The sequence below is a fragment of the Erinaceus europaeus genome, chromosome 1, assembly GCF_950295315.1.
Source record: "Erinaceus europaeus chromosome 1, mEriEur2.1, whole genome shotgun sequence".
Classification (NCBI taxonomy): Eukaryota; Metazoa; Chordata; class Mammalia; order Eulipotyphla; family Erinaceidae; genus Erinaceus; species Erinaceus europaeus.
Genome location: NC_080162.1, coordinates 148,217,310 through 148,235,864, shown reverse-complemented (window position 1 = coordinate 148,235,864; position 18,555 = coordinate 148,217,310). Strand labels below are relative to the sequence as shown.

Here is an 18,555-nt window from a genome sequence, read left to right as displayed (position 1 = left end):
TATTGATCTCAAGATGGGGAGGAGGGGAGGGCACACTCTCCTGACCTAGTCTGCTCACCTTCCCCATCACTACTTCCAAATGCTATGGCATCAGGTTCCTCAGATGGTTTCAACATATCAATTGGGAGATTTAGATATTAGTATGTCACACCTGATTGCCTCTGAGAGGCTAGAAGAGGGGAAGCAGGAAGGACCACCCAAAAGAGAGTGAAGAATGATCAGACACTCATGTCGGGGGTTGGGGTCCGTGTACCAGAGACACACCTATGATTCATATTCATCTGAAGGCTCAGTTCTGCAGTCTTGACCTGCTCCAAAATTAACTGCAGCCTGATGGAACTTTCTAGCATCACTCCTCAGGGAAGCAAAGCTTCCTGATCCATTGAGTAGGCAATGGGCCCCCAGAAAGGGCATGAGCCAGCTTTGAGATACCTTTGATTCTTTGCACACCACTGTGCTTTCGCACTTGCCTCGAACACTTCTTTTCTTTTCTATCAGCTTGGCCAATTTCTCTTCATGTTTCAAAACCCTGTCAGCTGGCATCACCTCCAAGGAACTCTACTCACTGCCAACTCCCATTGTCTCCTTATTCCCATAGACATGCCTCTCTCTATTACATAACTTGGTTTTTTCGTTTGTTCTTGTTTGTAAGGATTCTTAGCATTTAATTCTTCCAATAGGTTTTGTGTTCCTTGAAATCAAAGCTCTAGTTCATTCTTTTTTTTTTTATTTATTTAAGAAAGGATACATTAACAAAGCCATAGGGTAGGAGGGGTACAACTCCACACAATTCCCACCACCCAATATCCATATATCCCACCCCCTCCCCTGATAGCTTTCCCATTCTCTATCCCTCTGGGAGCATGGACCCAGGGTCATTGTGGGTTGCAGAAGGTGGAAGGTCTGGCTTCTGTAATTGCTTCCCCGCTGAACATGGGCATTGACTGGTCGATCCATACCCCAGTCTGCCTCTCTCTTTCCCTAGTAGGGTGGGTCTCTGGGGACGCGGAGCTCCAGGGCACCTTGGTGGGGTCTTCAGTCCAGGGAAGCCTGGCCGGCATCCTGATGGCATCTGGAACCTGGTGACTGAAAAGAGAGTTAACGTACAAAGCCAAACAAATTGTTGAGCAATCATGGACCCAAAGCTAGGAATAGTGGAGAGGAAGTGTTGTGGGGGGGTACTCACTGCAAACTTTAGTGTACTTCTGCTTTCAGGTATATATTTTGCAGTAGTTTATGGATACGTGTGAACATATGCTCTCTCTCATCGAAACTAGCGTATATCTAGGTTTTGGGACTTTGTTAGAAAGTGAACCACCTGGTATGGAATTAGAGAATATTATGAAAGGAAAGGTCTCACCCGAGTGATGAAGCTGAAGGGTAGTCATTCCACATGTGAAGTCTCTGGACACAGTCTGAAGTGAAGCATGTTGAGGTGGCAATAGTTGCGTTAATTAGGTTGCGATCGGCAGATGCAATATTATTTGATATGGATTGGGAGAGGCATACGGGAAAGTGGGCCCTATCCAAAGGTTCCAGGACTGGGGGAAGTAGAGGCTCTATAGTGGAGATGTGAGGTTCCTGCTGTCATGCAGCTTCCTGGGCCAGTGGGGGGTGGGAGTGGGTGGGAGGGATGGGTCACAGTCATTCTTATGAGTCTTCCATAGTCTGACCTAGGTTGGGACCTAGGTCCAAGAAAAGGAATTGCTGATCCTGCATAGTGAAGGGATTGGAACCACTGCGTATTCTTCCTTTGCTCGAACCTGCTTCTTTCATACCAGTTGTTAGGCTTGTGAGCTAAGGGTAAGTTTCTTCTGCAAAAACAGGGGAAAAGAAACCAGTGCCTTTGAGATTTTTGAGACCTGTAAAGAAAATGAACCCGTGTGTGTGTGTGTGTGTGTGTGTGTGTGTGTGTGTGTGTGTGCGTGCACGCTCTCATGTCAGAGGGAGAAAGAGTGCGGGAGAGAGAGACCCTTTTCTCCTTGTGAAATTCCACTAGGAAGCCAAGGTGTGGATACTGTAATACTTATTGAATTCCCCAATGGTGAGTTGCCTTTCCAGAAATGTGCTCTGCTTGATGAGCCAGTACCTTACCAGCCCCACCGATGAATCCAGAGGCTGGGTACCTGTCATCCCAGCGTGATAGACACATCTCAGGTAAGGTACGCACACCCTCCTGATGATATCCTGGCTTCTTACAGAGAGCCAGAAGACAGACGTGTTGCCTGGGAGCAATAGTGTTTTATGGACCTTTATCTTGGTTATTAGCAGATGATTGTTGCTTGTGGAAATGGGGCAGGGGGAATTCGGTAATGAAGCTTCATAGGATTATACTGATTATTAGCCTACGATGAGACAGTCCAGGCTCCACTGCCTGTCATTCCCTTTGAGTCCACTGTCCTGTGCCCACTAATCCTGGTGGGCAACAGGCTGGCTCTGGTGCCCCTAACTCACCAACCTGAAGTTCAAGGCTAGGTTCCTTGACTATCTTAGACTGTGGTATCAGTCTTTGATGTTCATACTTCACTCAAAGTTTATCACTTTGATAATTTATTTTTTTAAAATATTTGATAGGGAAGAGATAAATTGAGAGGGAAGAGGGAGATAAGGAGAAAGAGAGATCCCTGCAGCACTGCTTTAGTATTTGTGAAGCGTCCTCTCTACAGGTACATGTCAGGGTGAAGCCAGGTCCTTGCACACTGCAATGTGTGTACTCAACTATGTGTGTCACCAACTTCCTCTCTCCCCACACATTTGTTAAGTAGCAAACATCCATGCTCTTAGGAGGTGACACACACTAGAGGCAGGAGCAGTGTAGTGGACGCCTGAACCCCAAGCCCCATTCTGTTGCTGAGTTGCCCATGTGCCTTCCGCAAACTGCAGCTGGTCCTGTTTCCCTGTCTTCATTTCCTTCTGGCCACTAGAAGCCACTGGGAAGATATATTTGCCTTTCTGAGCAGCCACTGAAGAAGAGGCAGTGACTTCCATGTATACTGGTCACCTTTTCTCATCCAACCCAGAATCCCCATGGGGTAGGCAGGCCCAGAATGTGACACTGAACACAGTGGTGTTTCATCCCCCCCCCCACTTAGCCCCCTTGGAGGCAAGGAAAATAGGGGGAGATATGACTTCAGTAGCAGAAGAGGCCTTGTGCCTTCCCCAAGTCGCTCACCTGAATTGGTGTGCACTTGAGCTTGCGTGCTCTGAGGCTGACTGTGCATGTCTGCCAGGCTGGGGTGCATCTGCTTCTCTGGGTAACTTGCCTGAGTGATTATCTGGAAGAGACAGCAGCTCAGGGGCCAGACACGGCTGGCTTTGCATTCAGCCTTCACCACAGACCAGATGTAATGAATCAGGCAAGGTAGCTCACCTCTCACCTGTCTGGGCCTTGGAGTTATTACCAGAAAAATGGGATTGGTGCTACTTTCCTTGCATTCTTTCAGGGAAGAAAAATGGTAGGCGTAGACTGCCTTTTTTTAAAGTAAAAAATGTGGAATAAATTGGATTTTTAAAAAATTAGAATGTCCCTTTATCTTGGTCATACAAAATGAATCTAAATTGTTGATAACTGCTTTTCTTTTCTCCCTTACCCCCCATCTTTGCCAACAGGGTTATCACCAGAGCTCAGTGCCTATATCATTCCACTGTTCGCAAGGGGCACTATTTTATGCAAGATAAGAGAGGAAAGAGAGATAGAGAGGAGAGATATCTACAGCACTGATGCACTGTTAATGAAGCTTTCTCCCTGCAGGGCTTGAACCCAGGTCCTAGAGAATGTTAATATGTTTGTTCTGCTGGTTGGACCATCACCCAGCCCATACCTGCTTTTAATTGAGACATGCCATTTACTGAACCAAGCATTTATACCATGATTATAATCTGTCATCCCACCAACTGTCTGAGGTTAGGACAACTGTTAACTTCATTTTTGCAAACAAGGAAACCGAGACTAGAAAAGGTGACAGAAGCCACATCCTCTGTGGTGATCTGTGGTGATCCCATCCTCAGGCATGTATAGGCTCTGCCCCATGGGCTCATGCAACATGATCCATGTGCACCATGCTAAACTTGTTTTTTCTCAGTTCCAATGAACTTTCTTTAGTTTAAAACTACAGCAACTGGGTGGGGCAGACAGCATAATAGTCATGTAAGCAGATTCTAATGACTGAGGCTAAGAGGCTCCAAGTTCAATCATTCTCCCACATGGCTTATGGTTAAGCCAGAGCTGAGAGAAGTGCCGGGGGAGGGAGTTGGGAGGGAAAACACCAGCCAACCAGTTGTCTTACACAGGACTTGGGTTCCAGTCCCCATCTGCCACATGGAGCACTTGAACAGGGGAAGTTCCACAAGTGGTGGAAAAGTGCCATGCTGTCTCTCCTTTTGTCACTGATTCTTTTTGTATCTCTCTCTCTCTCTCTCTGTCTCTCATCCTCCATCTTCAAAAAGAGGTCTGCAGTGAGTAATGGAATCATGCTGAACCCCAGTAAAAAAAACCCGGTTGCAAAATAAACATCAGTAGGACCTTCTGACCAATTTTTACAGGTAGTGATCACCTTGTGATCACCCGCAGATCTTGATAGCAAGGCTAGTGAGAGTGGGAGGGGCCTACCTCAAGAACCTGCCCTATCCTGTACACCCAGGAGTGTTGGCCTCTCATTTGCTAAGAGACTTGGGGTGAGAGTAGGGGAGGGAGAGCAGACCCACTGGCTACTCTCCTGTCTTGCTGGCCTCCTATTTGCCTACAACCCTGGATTTCTGCTTTCTCTCTCAAGCTTCTCAGTGGGCTTGCCCCCTACCACCTTGCCCCCCCTTACCTTGTCCTCCTGCCCACCACCCCCTCCCCAGCCTGGCTCCCCTTCCTCTCTCCCTTGGAGTTCAATGGCTCTGTGTTTTCCCCAACTGCATAGGAGCTCTAAGTGCTCCCTTAACACCTCCGATCTCCACTGCACTAGGCTTCTTTAATCACGTTTAACTGATACCCCTGCAGACAGCTGGGAATGCTGAACCCATCCCCACAGCACCATAGAATAAATGGTCAGCTTGCACTCACAAGCTCACAACTGCCCAACCATGGCTGGCCTCTTTCCACCTGCTCTGCTACCACGCAGCTCCCAAGGCCTATTTCTGGCCTCCAGGAGAAGGGCTGGACTCAGCTGCTCAGCAGGAAAGGTGGTTCTGAGCCTGCTTTCCTCCCTACCTCCTTCCCTCCCTTTCTGCCTTTCTTTTTCTCTTTCCATCATCTTTCCTTTCTTTCTCCTTTTCTTTCATCCCCCTTCTCCATCTCTCTCTTTCTCCCTCTCTCCTTTTCTTTTTTCTCTTCCTCCCTTCCTTTATTTATTTTCTTTCTTCCTCCCCTTCCTACCTTCCTTCTTTCTCTTTCTTTCTCCCTCCCTCTCTTCCTTCCTTCCTTATTTTTTTTGAAGCCTCTAATTTAATCCACTAGTCCACTGCTCCTGGTGGCCATTAATTTTCCCCCCATATTTATTGGACAGGGCAGAAAGAAATGGGGGTGGGGGGAGGGCATAAAGACAGAGAAAGGGAGACACCTGCAGACCTGCTTCACTGCTAATGAACCATTCTCCCTGCAGGTGTGGTGCCAGGAGCTCCAACTCGTGATCCTTCAGTGGGTCCTTGCACTCAATACTGAGTGTGTTTGGCTGGGTGCACCACCGTTCACTCCCCCCATCCTCCTTGATTTCTATCTCAGTTCAGGTGTTAGGGGAATTTGTGGTGATTGAGGGTCAGGCTAAAGGGATTCTACCTGCATCCTCTGGGGTTGGGGTGGGGGTGGTGTTCTGCGTGGTCACAGCCACTCTGAATTGCAGACTCTGGAAATGAGTCTGACCTTATTATTTCAAAACTAGTTATCTCTTGTACTTTGCACTCCCACCACCCGCCCCCCCCAGGTGACTTTGTAATCTGCAAAATGCTGCATCCACTGTCATTGGGAGCTTAGGAGCTGACCCTGGCAGGCCAGAGGATGTGGCCCAGACCCTTGGGTTGGTCCTTGATGACCTTGGACCAACCACTGTTGTTTGACATTCTGCAGCCTCTTGGCCCATCTCACACCTCTGGGGTAGCCAGGCAAGGTGTGAGGAGACAGATTTCTGTCCCTTCTCTGGGCAGATAGCTCTGGAAATACAGCTTGAGGATTTCAGCCTTAGAGTGCAGGCTCTGTCATTACCAAAACTCACTATCCTTTCTTTTGCTCACGTACCCTGCTTGCGGTGCTCTCCTTACAGATCAATGTGTTTGTGACTTTGAGACCTGGGGGTGAGGGGAGGCTGGAAATTCCACTGTGCCCACTCCCACTCCTGGGTTTCTGCAAAGGTCACGGTAAAATTACTTTATCAAGTATACCACGGAAGGGGAAAATCTTCATCTTACATTATACATATGCAGCACTTGACCTTCTCTGGAGAGGCGGCACCTCTTAGCTACACTTACTTAAACATAATGTGATGCCTCCCCAGATGCAGGCAGAGAGAATAATTAGGTGCCCGGCATGCCAGCCAGGGGGACTGTGTTGGGGGGTGGCCACCAAGGGGAGAAGGAGAAACAAAAGTTGGTGTTGCAGAGATAGGGGAACCCCTCAGAGTTGCAGCAGGGTCAGCCTGAGGGTTGGGTCCTGTGGCCTGTCCCCAAGACCCTGCTGAGTGGGCACCCCTGGCCAACTCACTCGGTGCCTTCTCGAGCCTCAGTTTCCCCCATCATAGTTCTGGGAGGTGCCAACCTAGGTAATGATGGCCAGGGACATTCTGAGATCTGTCCTTAAGTGTGCCAGAAATGACCTGAGATGTCTGTTGCGACTGGCCTGAGGAGTGACCAGGAGGTTGCTGTGCTGACAAAGGCTGACCTGTCAGCAGGGCATTTCCTTTTCCTATCTTTTCCTTTCCTTCCCTCCCTCCTTTTCTTTCTTTTTTTCTTTCCTTTCTCCTTTCCTTCCATCCTCCCTCCTTATCTCTTTCTCCTTCCTTCCTTCCTTCCTTCCTTTTCTCCTTCGTTTCTCTCTCTTTCCTTCCCACACTCCCTCCTTCCCTCCCTTCCTCCCTCCTTCCCTTCCTTCTTTCCATTCTTTCTTCCTTTCTTTCTCCACCAGGATTATTACTGGGGTTCAGGGCCTACATGGCAACTCCACTGCCCTGGTAGCTTTATTTATTTTTTTAAAATTTTTTATTTGATAAGACAGAAATTGAGGAGGGAGGGGAAGACAGAGCAGATAAAGGAAGAGACAGCTATAGGTATGCTTTACTACTTGTGAAGCCTACTGCAGGTGGGGAGCAGGGGCTCAAGCCCTCCTCCTCACACATGGTAATGTGTAATCTTAATTGGGCATGTCACTACCTAACCCCTCCCTCCCTCCCTCCCTCCCTCCCTCCCTCCCTCCCTCTCTCTCTCTCCTTCCTTCCTTCCTTCCTTCCTTTCTTTCTTTAAAAGGAGGAGACAGGTGTCGTGGCACACCTGGTTGAGTGCACATGTTACATGAATCTGGGTTCAAGCTCCCAGCCCCTCCCTGCAGGGAGGAAAACTTTGCAAGTAGAGAAGCAGTGCTGCAGGTATCTCTCTGTCTCTCTTTCTCTCTTTCCCTCTCGATTTCTGACTGGCTCTATCTGATAAATAATTAGATGATAAAAAAAAAAAGGAAAAAAGGAGGAGACAGAGGTTCAAGAGTTAAATAAATAACCTTCATTAGCTCTTGCTCCAGTTAGTCTCAGTATCCTTGGAACCAGGACTGTGATATCTTCCACCCCAGACTCATGGTCTGGAGCAGTTGTCTTCAAATTAGAGTTTTGGGTGGTCTCCAGGCAGCTCCCTAGCACTGGGATCACTAGCCCTGCTCCAGGGGCTCCCCATGAGTGAGGAGTAGGCCAAAGCCTCTGCCTTTCTGAATGTTTGCAGTTACTGCTATTGCTAGTCATGGTTACCTGTAGGAAACAGTTTGAGAACCACTGGTCTGGATCATTCTAGAAGCCAGTGGCTTGTACCATGGCTCCCCAGCTCTTGTCCACACTGGACCTGGTGTTGGCCATGCTCTCCCTTGCTGTTCTCTGGGCACAGACAACCAGCAGTGACAGGATCTAAGTTCTTGCCCCCTCTTCCCATGTTTTTGTCTTCTGTTTGTCACCCTATAGTCCTGACTAGCCATCTCCCTCTATGGTACCAAGACAGAGAGCCCACTCACCCTGACCCCATCTCTTTAACAAGGCTGGTGCTGATTGGTACACTTTAGGCTCCCCACCCTGGATGCTGTCTGAGCATCCTGAGAGCATTGAGAGTCTCAGTCTCCTCTGTGTCACAGTGCCTGAAGCTTCCACTCATTTCAGCAGGTGTCGCCCAGAGTGTGTGAGTGCATGACACAAATAAGTGTCCCCCCTGCACAGGTGCATGGCACAGCTGGCTCTCGCCTAGGAAGACAGGAAGTGAGACCCATTGGGCTTCATGGATGCAGGTCAGCATAGAAGCAAAGGAACCCCAGTCCCACTGAACTCTCTATGCCCTCTCCTCTAGATTCTCGGCAAATTTTCTTTTCCTTGTCTGTCTCTATAATAAATAGATAAATAAATAAATAAATAAATAAATAAATAAATAAATAAATAAAGTTCTGCAGGCAATAATGGCCCTGTTCTCCCTGAGTCTATTTTTAAAAAAATTTTATTAGTGATTTAATAATGATTACCAAGATTGTAAGATAACAGGGATACAATTTCATACAGTTCCCACCACCAGAGTTGTGTGTCCCATCTCTTCCACTGGAAGCTTCTTTGTTCTTTATCCCTTTAATCTCACTTCCCCAGAGCCCTACCTCACTAGGGAAAGATAGAAATAGGCTGAGTCTATGGATCGACCTGCCAGTGTCTATGTCCAGTAGAGAAACAATTACCGAAGCCAGACCTCTCACCTTCTGTTCCCCAAAAAGAATTGTGGTCCCTCTAAGTCTTGATGCAGACTTTCCCCTTTGCCTCACCCTCCCATTCTGGCATCAAGCAGTGTCCACCTTCAGGGCACTCTCTCCAGTCTTCCCAGCCCCCATTTATTTTCCATTCCCTCCAAAGACTTGTAGCACAGGGCCTATCCCTTTTGGTGAAGAGTTATTCTCTGCAAAGCACCCACTCTGGCTTAGCTCAGCTCCTTGGAAGTTGAGCTAGTTGGAATTTGTTCTCACAGTGCTGTATACCTCCCACTTCCATAAAATATCAAAATATGATGGTTGAGATTTTCATTGATTGTCAGAACCCTGTATCTATAATGCAAGCCTTTGGGTAATTCCAGAACAACACAAAATAATCTTCATTAATGCTTTGACTTCTGTATCTACTCTAATGCATATGACAGGTGTATACACACACATATGTGTGTGTGTCTGTGTGTATATACATATACACATATGCCAATATATACACATAGGCATATACATATCCAATGGCTCTCCCTTATTGTGAGGGATATGTTTCTTTTAAGACTCTCAGTGAATACCTAATATTGCAGACAGTGCTTAGACTTACATACACTATTTTCATTTCCTTTATTTTATTACTGCCACCAGAGTTATCACTGGGACTTGGTGCCACCACTCCTGGCAGTCATTTTTCACCATTGTTTTCTTTCTTTCTTTTTGGTAATAGAAACAGAGAGAAACTAAGAGGGAAGGAAGAGGTAGTTGAGGGGGGAAGAGAAACATCTGCAAGGGATAGGCAGTGGCATACCTGGTTGAATGCCAACACTACTATGTACAAGAAACCACCACTCCGAATGGCCATTTTTTTTCTCTCCATTTATTTCTTTATTCCTTCCTCCCTTCTTTTTTTACTTTCTCTCTTTCATTTGGGAGGACAGGAAGAAATTGAGAGGGAAAGGGGAGGTAGAAATGGAAAGGGAAAGGCTGACATCTGCAGACCTGCTTCACTTGTCATGAAGCTTCCCCCTGCAGGTGAAGAGTGAGGTTTCTTGCAGCACCCACTAGAGAGCACATGCTACTGTATGCGAGGATCTGGATCCAAGTCCCTTTCATCACCACAGGGGGAAACTTCGTGAGTGGGGAAACAGTGCTGCAGATCTCTCTCTCTCTCTCTCTCTCTCTCTCAAGGGATATCACTGGGGTTCAGTGCTGACACTACAAATCCACCACTCTCAGTAGCTATTTTCCTTTCTCTCTCTCCCTTTCTTTTTTGTTTTGGACCTGGGCAGTGGCACACCTAGTAGCATACACACACAGCATACTATTCATGAGGACATGGGTTTAAGCTCCTGGTCCCCAACTGCAAGGGGTGGGGGAAGCTTCATGAGTACTGAAGCAGTGCTGCAGGTACCTCCTCCTGCTTTCTCCCTCTTTCTGTTTCTCTCTGTATTTTTTAAATTTATCTATTTATTCCCTTTTTGTTACCCTTGTTGTTGTAGTGATTATTGTTGTCTTTGTTGTTCAGTAGGACAGAGAGAAATTGAGAGAGGAGGGGAAGACAGAGAGGGGGAGAGAAAGAGAGACACCTGCAGACCTGCTTCACCACCTGTGAAGTGACTCCCCTGCAGGTGGGGAACTGGGGGCTCTAACCAGGATCTTTATCCCGGTCCTAGTGCTGGTCCTTGCGTTTTGCGCCACCTGCGTTTAACCCGCTGCACTACTGCCCGACTCCCTTCTCTCTGTATTTATAAGAAGAAGGAGAATGGAATAAAAAAGGCCACGGGGAGCTTTGGAATCACCATGTAGGTACACTGAGCCCCAGCTGTAACAAATAAATACAGATTTCTCTATTCATACATATGATAAAGTTTAACTTATAAATTAGGCACAGTAGGAAACCATTCACAATAGCTCATAGTAGACTAGATCAACTATAATAACATGCTATAATGAAGTTGATGACACCTAGCATTGGCCTTCAGAGAACTGTCCCACTGGCAGGGTAGTGACTGCAAAGGTGCAGAAGGGGGGCAGAGGTGTTGCTTCTTGGCTCGCAGTTGTCACAGCACATCACTGTGACTATATAGCCAAATCGAGAGCCCCCACCCTAAGGCCTGAAGGGACACATTTCTGGGAAGAGCAAAGACTGCAGGTGAGAGCAGAAAGTGGGGCTTCTCATAACAGAGCCCCCCAGTGCCACCTCCTCCCAGGGAGCTTCCACTGGGAGTTCCAAAGGCAAAACCCCAGGGGGTGTGCAAAGGTGATGGAGAATGATGGCCTCAGAGGTCACTGTCAATACTGGGTCCCACCTGGGGCCACAAGGCCATAGAAGAAGAGCTGCTGGTGTTGTGCTCTTGTGTCCTGTGGGAATGTCTGCCTTCTCCCTTCTGCCACCACCACGCCCATCACACTGAGCTCAGCAGCTTCCAGGGGCCCATAGTTCCTCCACCTCTTGCAGAGCAGGGACCAAGGACAGAGAGAAAAGGGTGGTTCTAGAAAAGCCAGGAGCTCCGAGGCTGTGCCCTCTCTTCCCCTAGCCAGGAGCCAGTGTCCCCTTGAAGAAGGCAGCCCTCCTGAGCCAGCAGCTGAGCTGCACCTGCCTGCCTCTTCTTAAGCAATGGATGAATATTCATGGGCATGAACCTTTGCAAACTCATTTGGGGAAAAAAATTAGATCAGGAGAAGTAATCAGATTATTAAAAAGAGAGAGCAAGGACAGAAGGCAGCAGTGGAGGGAAGAGCCTTATTTAACATGCAAAGAGAGAGACTCTATGACCCCCTGGACCAGGCACCAGGAACCTTCCAGCTCCCCCACTGCTTCTGCATAAAGATGTTTTTGGAGGCCTCCTTGGGGGAGGGAGGTGGGAGGGTAGCCAGGAGGTGCTGCCTCCTCTGCGGACCAGAAATTATGAAAATTGCATTTGGAGGTTTTCCGTTTTATCTTCCTTCGATATCAAGACACGTCACTCGAGCTAAAGAGGCAGTGGTGAGGGCTGAGTGACAGGTTAAAGGGCTCCAATAAAGATTAGATGGTCCACTATCTCCTGAGGAAATTGCATAAAAGTGGTTATTCCCTCTCACTTCTATTAATTTCCTCTTCCTGGCTGCTTGGAAAGGCCTAGTACCGGGTGCTGTGGATGGGGACGAGAGCCGCCTTCCATTATCTCAATCACCATGCTGTTTATGAGACCCTTAATCTGCTTCTTTATAAAGTAATAGTGTGGAGGTGATGGATTGAGTGTCACCGGATGTCAGTGTGTGAGGCTGGGTGGGGAGGGGACTCTGGGGAGAGTTGTAAACAGCAGTCAATTTATCATTTCTGGGGGGGGGGGGGGGCTCTGGGAAATCCGGTGGGCGTTTCAAGGTGACCTTGTAGCTAGCAGCTAGAGGTCACGTGTCGTCATTGTGCATCCTTGAAAGGGAAGGGAAATGTGTGTTCAGGGGTGGGGCAGGAGTCTTGTGTCTTGTCACTTCCTCTCTGTGCATGTAATGTGGGGGAGGGGGGACTATCACTTGAGATCACTATCATCACCTATCTGCACTGTGGCTACTTGCAAAGGAGGGGCTTTTCAACCCCCTTTCATAAAGGGAAATAAGGACTGGGGTCAGGACATACAGTCCCATAAGTGACAGGGGCTCAAAGACAAAAGTTGATGTGTGACACAGCACTCACTTTCCCTCCCTCTCACCTCCTGGATGGTGAGTACTTCTTTGTCCCCAGCTGAGTATGAGGTGGACTCTCTGACCCAGTTTCCTTCCTTCCTCTACTGTTTTCCCACCTTTTACCTCCTCCTCTCTTTCTGAGTCTTCTCCTGGTTCCCACATCTTAGTCCCATTTTGGATTGTGCACACAAAGGCAGGGCATACTGAGTGGGTCAGCATTTTGCACCTTTGTCTCTGCCAGCAGTCTATTCCAAAACTCCAGTGTGGGGCCCAGGGCTACCTTCACTCAACACCTGCTAGGGAACTAGGGAGACAGCATGATGGTTCTGCTAAAGACTTTTATGCCTGAGGTGCTGAAGTCCTAGGTTTAATCCCCAGAACCATGATAAGCCAGAGCTGAGAAGTGCTCTGATCTCTCTCTGTCTCTGTCTCCCTCTGTGTATCTTCCTCTCTGGATCTCTCTTTTATAAGTAAATAAATATCTAAAAAGCAAAACACCTGCTGAGTGAGGGACTCTGAGCTTAGCAGTAGTGTTGATCATGATTCTGTGTCAAGAGGACTAAATTCTGAGTTTTGCTACAGTGTATAGCAAAGAGCTATATATGATGTCTGGGTAGGTCAAAATTGCTCAAAATCACACCTCTAAGTTTGTTTAGGTCTTCACAATATTTATTTACTTATTCTGAAGCTGTAGGAGAGCCTTGTCTTGTGTGTGATCTTCTGTTTCTCATCCAGTTTCTTTACACAGGTGACACACTTGGGCTGATGTCGTTCGTTCGCTTTTGCTTATGATGCTTAACATAGCCAGAGGCTTCTCTCTCCCATCTCCTCCCCTTTGACTAGCGTGGAGTCCAGAGACTTGGTAACAACCAGTTCTATCTTTCTCCCATCAGAAATCACAGTTTCTCCCCAAGGAACATTGCTGTCCTCTTATTTTTCTATGCTAAATTTCTTATAAAATGAACAATATCTTTGAATTCTATTTATGAGGAATGTCTTTGTAGATTATCTTGAAATTGTGCTGCTATTGATTCTTAAAGACTTATTTACTCATTATTGAGAGTGGGAGGGGTGGAGAAAGAGAGAGGGAGGAGGAGGAGAAGAAGAGGAAGAAGAAGAAGGAAAAGGAGAAGGAAAAGAAGGAGGAGGAGGGAGAGGAGGAGGAGAAGGACATCACTGATACTTTGATGACAGGGACTGAATTGGAGACTTAATGCTTGAGAGCCCAAGGCTTTACCCACTGGTCACCTCCCAGGCCATCTACCTTAGAACTTTAAGTGCTGCTTAATCTATTCATTCTGTGAGAAAACACAGCCCAAATGTGCTTGCAAATTACAGTCTAAAAGTTTACTAAATGAACTTAGGAATGCTACTGTTTTATATACTTATGAATGCCTAGACACATATTTTATTGAAACATTAACTTATAAAATCTGAACATTAAAGACAGCCATCTATTTTATAATTATCATACAGTACATTTATACATTATACAGTACATTTACAGGTGCAATGATTTCTTGTTGTTCTTTTATTTGGTTCCAGGATTTATTTGCCTGTTTGAGGCACTGTAAACTTCTATTACCTCCTTGAATTTTAAAATTACCTGCAGAGAAAACTTATTTTTTCAATTTGATAAAGATTTAATTAAGGGCTGGATGGTGGGTAGTGCACCTGGTTGGGCACACATGTTACAGTGCACAAGGACCCAGGTTTAAACCGTCGGTTCCCACCTGTAAGGGAAAGTTTTGCGAGTGGTGGAGCAGTGTTAAAGGTGTCTTTCTGTTTTTTTCTCTATCAGCCCTTTCCCTCTTGATTTCTGACTGATTCTATCCAATAAATAAATAAATAAATAAATAAAGATAATTTTTAAAATGACTTATTTATTATGAGAATGACAAAAGGGGGAGAGGGAGAGGGAGAGGGAGGGGAGAACAGAGCACAACTCAGCTCACATGGTGCCAGGGATTGAACGTGGGACCTCTGAGCCAGCAGGACTATAAATTGTTACTCTAACAGGATGAACTATCTCCTCAACCCCAAGAAAATTTATTTTTCTGATGGGATTGGGTAAGTGAAGGTAGAGATGATGTAGCACTACTTAGCATTTAAAAATCAAGTAGGTATTTTCATATTTTAATTAATTAAATTCTAGTAACCAGTGGGAGTTATTATGAATTGAGTAAGTTTCTTTCTTTTTAAATTTCTGTATTTTTATTGCCACCAGGGTTATTGCTGTGGCTCAGTGCCCACACCACCATGAATCCTCTGCTCCTGGCGGCCATTTTTTCCTTCTTTTCTCCCCTTTATTTTCTTTCTTTCTTTTTTTAAATTTTACTGGTTAGGACAAAGAGAAATTGAGAGAGGAGGAGGGTAGAGAGGGAGGGGGCAGGGGGAAGGTAGAGGGGGAGAGAGAGAGACCTGAAGACCTGCTTCACCACTCATGAAGTATTTTCCCTGTAGGTGGACTCAAACCTGGGTTTTGCTCTTGGTAACGTATGTGCTTAACTGGTGCACCACCACCCAGCCCCCAAAGAAGTTTCCTTAAAAAAAATAGTAGATCTTTTATACATATATACAAGTTGAGGTTCCAAGAGATTAGGGCCAGGAGTGGGGCCTAGAACAGTCTGATCACACATTGCCCAGCTCACTGCTCTGGGGAGAATAAAGTCACATCCCTTCTCACTCTCTGTCTTCCCTTTGATCACCTTGGAATCCAGCGACTTGGTAACAAGCAGTTCAGTCTATCCCCATCAGAAATCACACAGTAAAACTTTTCTTTTTTTTTCCCAAACACCTCTGCCTCTTGTGGATACCAAAGTGATTGTTTATGCTGTTAACTTATTATATCTAAAGGGACAAGGCTTTTAAGTGCCACAAAGAAAGTGAAAACACCTTGTTCTTCTCAGAGGGGGACATTAAGAAATTTGCAGTGTGTCAGGGACCAAATGAATGTCACCACTGTCTCCACCCCCACGGTGCAAGGAAGGAGCTTCTGTTGGCTCTGCGTAACTTAGTCTGTATTTTTCAGCTCCAGAGCTAAATGGGAGACCCAGCCAGGCTGCGTGGTTTATGTGGGAAGGACCAACTGCTTCTCACAGAATGTCAAGGGTTAGACAGGAAAAGAAGAAAAGGAGAGGGGAGAAGAGAAATACAGGGAAATACTTTATTGAATGGGCTTGGAAAGATAGCTAGACCAATAGACAAAATTCTGGGGGAGTTTGGGCAAGTCATTTAAAGTTTTCCCTTTGGTGTTTTATTCTTTGAGACTTTAGCAAGTGGTTTTATTTTCATCCTTCACAGAAGTTTCTTACTAGTGAGCATGATTTATTTATTTACTTGATTCTCACTATTCTTATTTTACCAGAGCACTGCTCAGCTCTGGCTTACAGAAGTGCTGGGACCTTTGGTGCTTTGGGGCACGTAAGACTCTCTGCATAATCTTTCTGCCATCTCCTGAGTCATAGATGAGTTGAGAGAGGTCAACAAGTGCCCCTTTTCTACATGGTTCACAGTAGAAATGTTTTTACCCATAAGTTTGGTATTTATTTATTAAAGAAAATTTAGAAATTGAATAGTAGATTATACAAGTACTTAGGAAAGAGACTGAGTAGTAGTGCTCTTGGTAGAATGTTACCTAGATTCAAGCTCCCTGTCCCCACCTGCAGGGGAGGAAGCTTCATGAGAGGTGAAGCAGCTTTGCAGGTGTCTCTCTTTTTCTCCCCCCCACCTCCCCCCTCCCCTCTCAATTTCTCTCTGTCTTTACCCAAATAATAATAACATAGTTTTTAAGTATTCAGAAATGAAAGGAATGACCTCAATTGAAAACGAATTAAATAAGACATTCCAAATTCTAGTATTCTGGTTTCTTCAAATGAGGCTTCTTTTAATGTTAGTTGGCATTCGAACACCAGAGAAAGGGCTAATATTCACAAAGCTATTGAAACAAAAGGATAAAATATAGAGCAGAACTTTTAAAAAGAAACAGCTAATGATGTTAACTTGTTTTACAGGGAGTACAAAATATTTGACAGTAAGACTATTTAGTGCATGAAAATAACAGAGATCTTTTAAGAGCTCAGTTGGATCATCTAGATAACATTTATCCCAATGTGTTCCAGGGACCTTAAGCACAGGAAATGCTCCATAAAACTGACTTCTTGTTGAGAGCATCACCTTAACTATTCTATTTTTAGAAGTTGTGAGAAATTCTGCAATAAAGAAGGCCATTAGCCTTTTTAATCCACATTTTCAAATGTACAGCAATGTGACCCTTTTATTACTAAGTAGCAGGTGTTAACAGACCAGTGCACTTGGACTTGCTCTATCCCTTCCAAAACCTTCCATTTCATAAATTTCTCCCTATCCCAGATGAGCTGGGCACCCAGGGCACCTCCAGAATAACTCAAACCCTACACATGACTGTAGGTGAACACTCCTACCTCACAGTGACAGAAAAACTTTCCCAGCATTGGAAGCAGCTCTACACTTCTTGGTGAATATTTTCAGACAGTGTATACATATATTATTACTCTCATTTCTCCCACTGTGTGATCTCGGGCAACATTTTTTTTTAACCTGTCTACATCCCAATTTCCTCATTAGTAGAATGTAGATAATAATAGCTACCCTATAGAGTAATGCATGTAAAAGCACTTAACAAGAATGTTAGCAGATGGTGGCTACTGCTATTATTAAAGAATCCTCTGCACTTTTCCAGGAGGTAACAATACATTTAAGGAGATGAGCTTTGTAGAATTAGAAACCATTATAGTGGTGCTTCTGTTACAGTTGGGATCACATTGTATTATAATTGCACTACTGTACCCGACCCAGAACACCTTGAGGACAGACTTGCTCTCTCAAGGGCCTGGGTCAGGTTCTCAGGCCATAGTCAGTGTTTGCTGAATGAGTTAGTGAGATGTGTAAGAGATTGTTATTAATTGGCCATGCATTTGATCTCAAAGGAGGGTGAGGCAGTACTGAATCACTCAGGAGCTGAGATACTGAGGACGGTTCTCTGGGAAGCATGACAGGAGCAAGAAGGACACCAGCTGACACATAGTGAAAACGAGGGTTGACCCAGAGCCAGAACCCTTAAGTTTGGCCCTTCACTTGTTGAACATGGATAGAATTAAGAGCAAGTACTTCATATCTGAAGCTACCTCCAAGGGTACCTAGGCTACACCAGGCATTCCCAGCCTTCTCCACTGCCATGTCCATGATAGAGGTCAGCAAGCACATGGCATGTTTTCTGGTGTACTGCTTACAAGCCTCCCCTCAGCTTCCCCCTCCTTTGGCTCTACCCCTAAAGCATTCCAAAATGCAATTAAGGAAGAACGATGCCATTAAGACAGTAACCTTGAAGTCACTTCCATTTCTGTTTAAAAGAAAGTCATGAATTTTAGCTCCAGACTGTCAGTCATAATAAGTGCTTGTTGGCACAATCCATAATGTTCCTCCTGTGGGCTGCAGCATGGCATTTAAATAGTTTTTATTTACCTGTTTATGATAGACACAGAGGAATATTGAGAGGGAAAGGGGCGATAGAGAGAGAAAGAGAAAAATAGACACCTGCAGCACTGCTTCATTACTTGTGAAGCTTCCTGCCTCCCCTGCAGGTGGGGTCTGGAGGCTTGAGCCCAGGTCCTCACACAGTGTCGGCACATGTACTCAACTAAGTGTGCCATCGATGGATCCCACAACATAATGTTTTAGAACTGGCAGGACCCCTTTCTATCTGAGTACATTGGGTGATAGATACACTTCAGCAAGAAGCTGAGGATAAGGCCCTGGCTGTTACCCAGGTGGAAGGAGGAGGGAATCATCATTCATAGAGCACTTATGTCCCAGACACTAAGCTCCACACTAGATTCATTTTCTCAATTAAATCTCTCGACACACCTGAACGAGGAGAATCATTATTCATATTGTTCAAGTGAGAAAGGCTACTGATGCCAGAGAGGTTTATTCCTCTAAGGATGTTTGGAGAATTG

At 45.7% G+C, this 18,555-nt stretch overlaps 1 protein-coding gene across 3 annotated transcripts in view; it reads left to right on the top strand.

Annotated features, from left to right (window-relative positions):
* Positions 1–18,555, top strand: part of EPHB1 (EPH receptor B1) — a 528,699-nt gene that overhangs the window by 314,051 nt on the left and 196,093 nt on the right. The gene's annotated exons all lie outside the window — the stretch shown is intronic.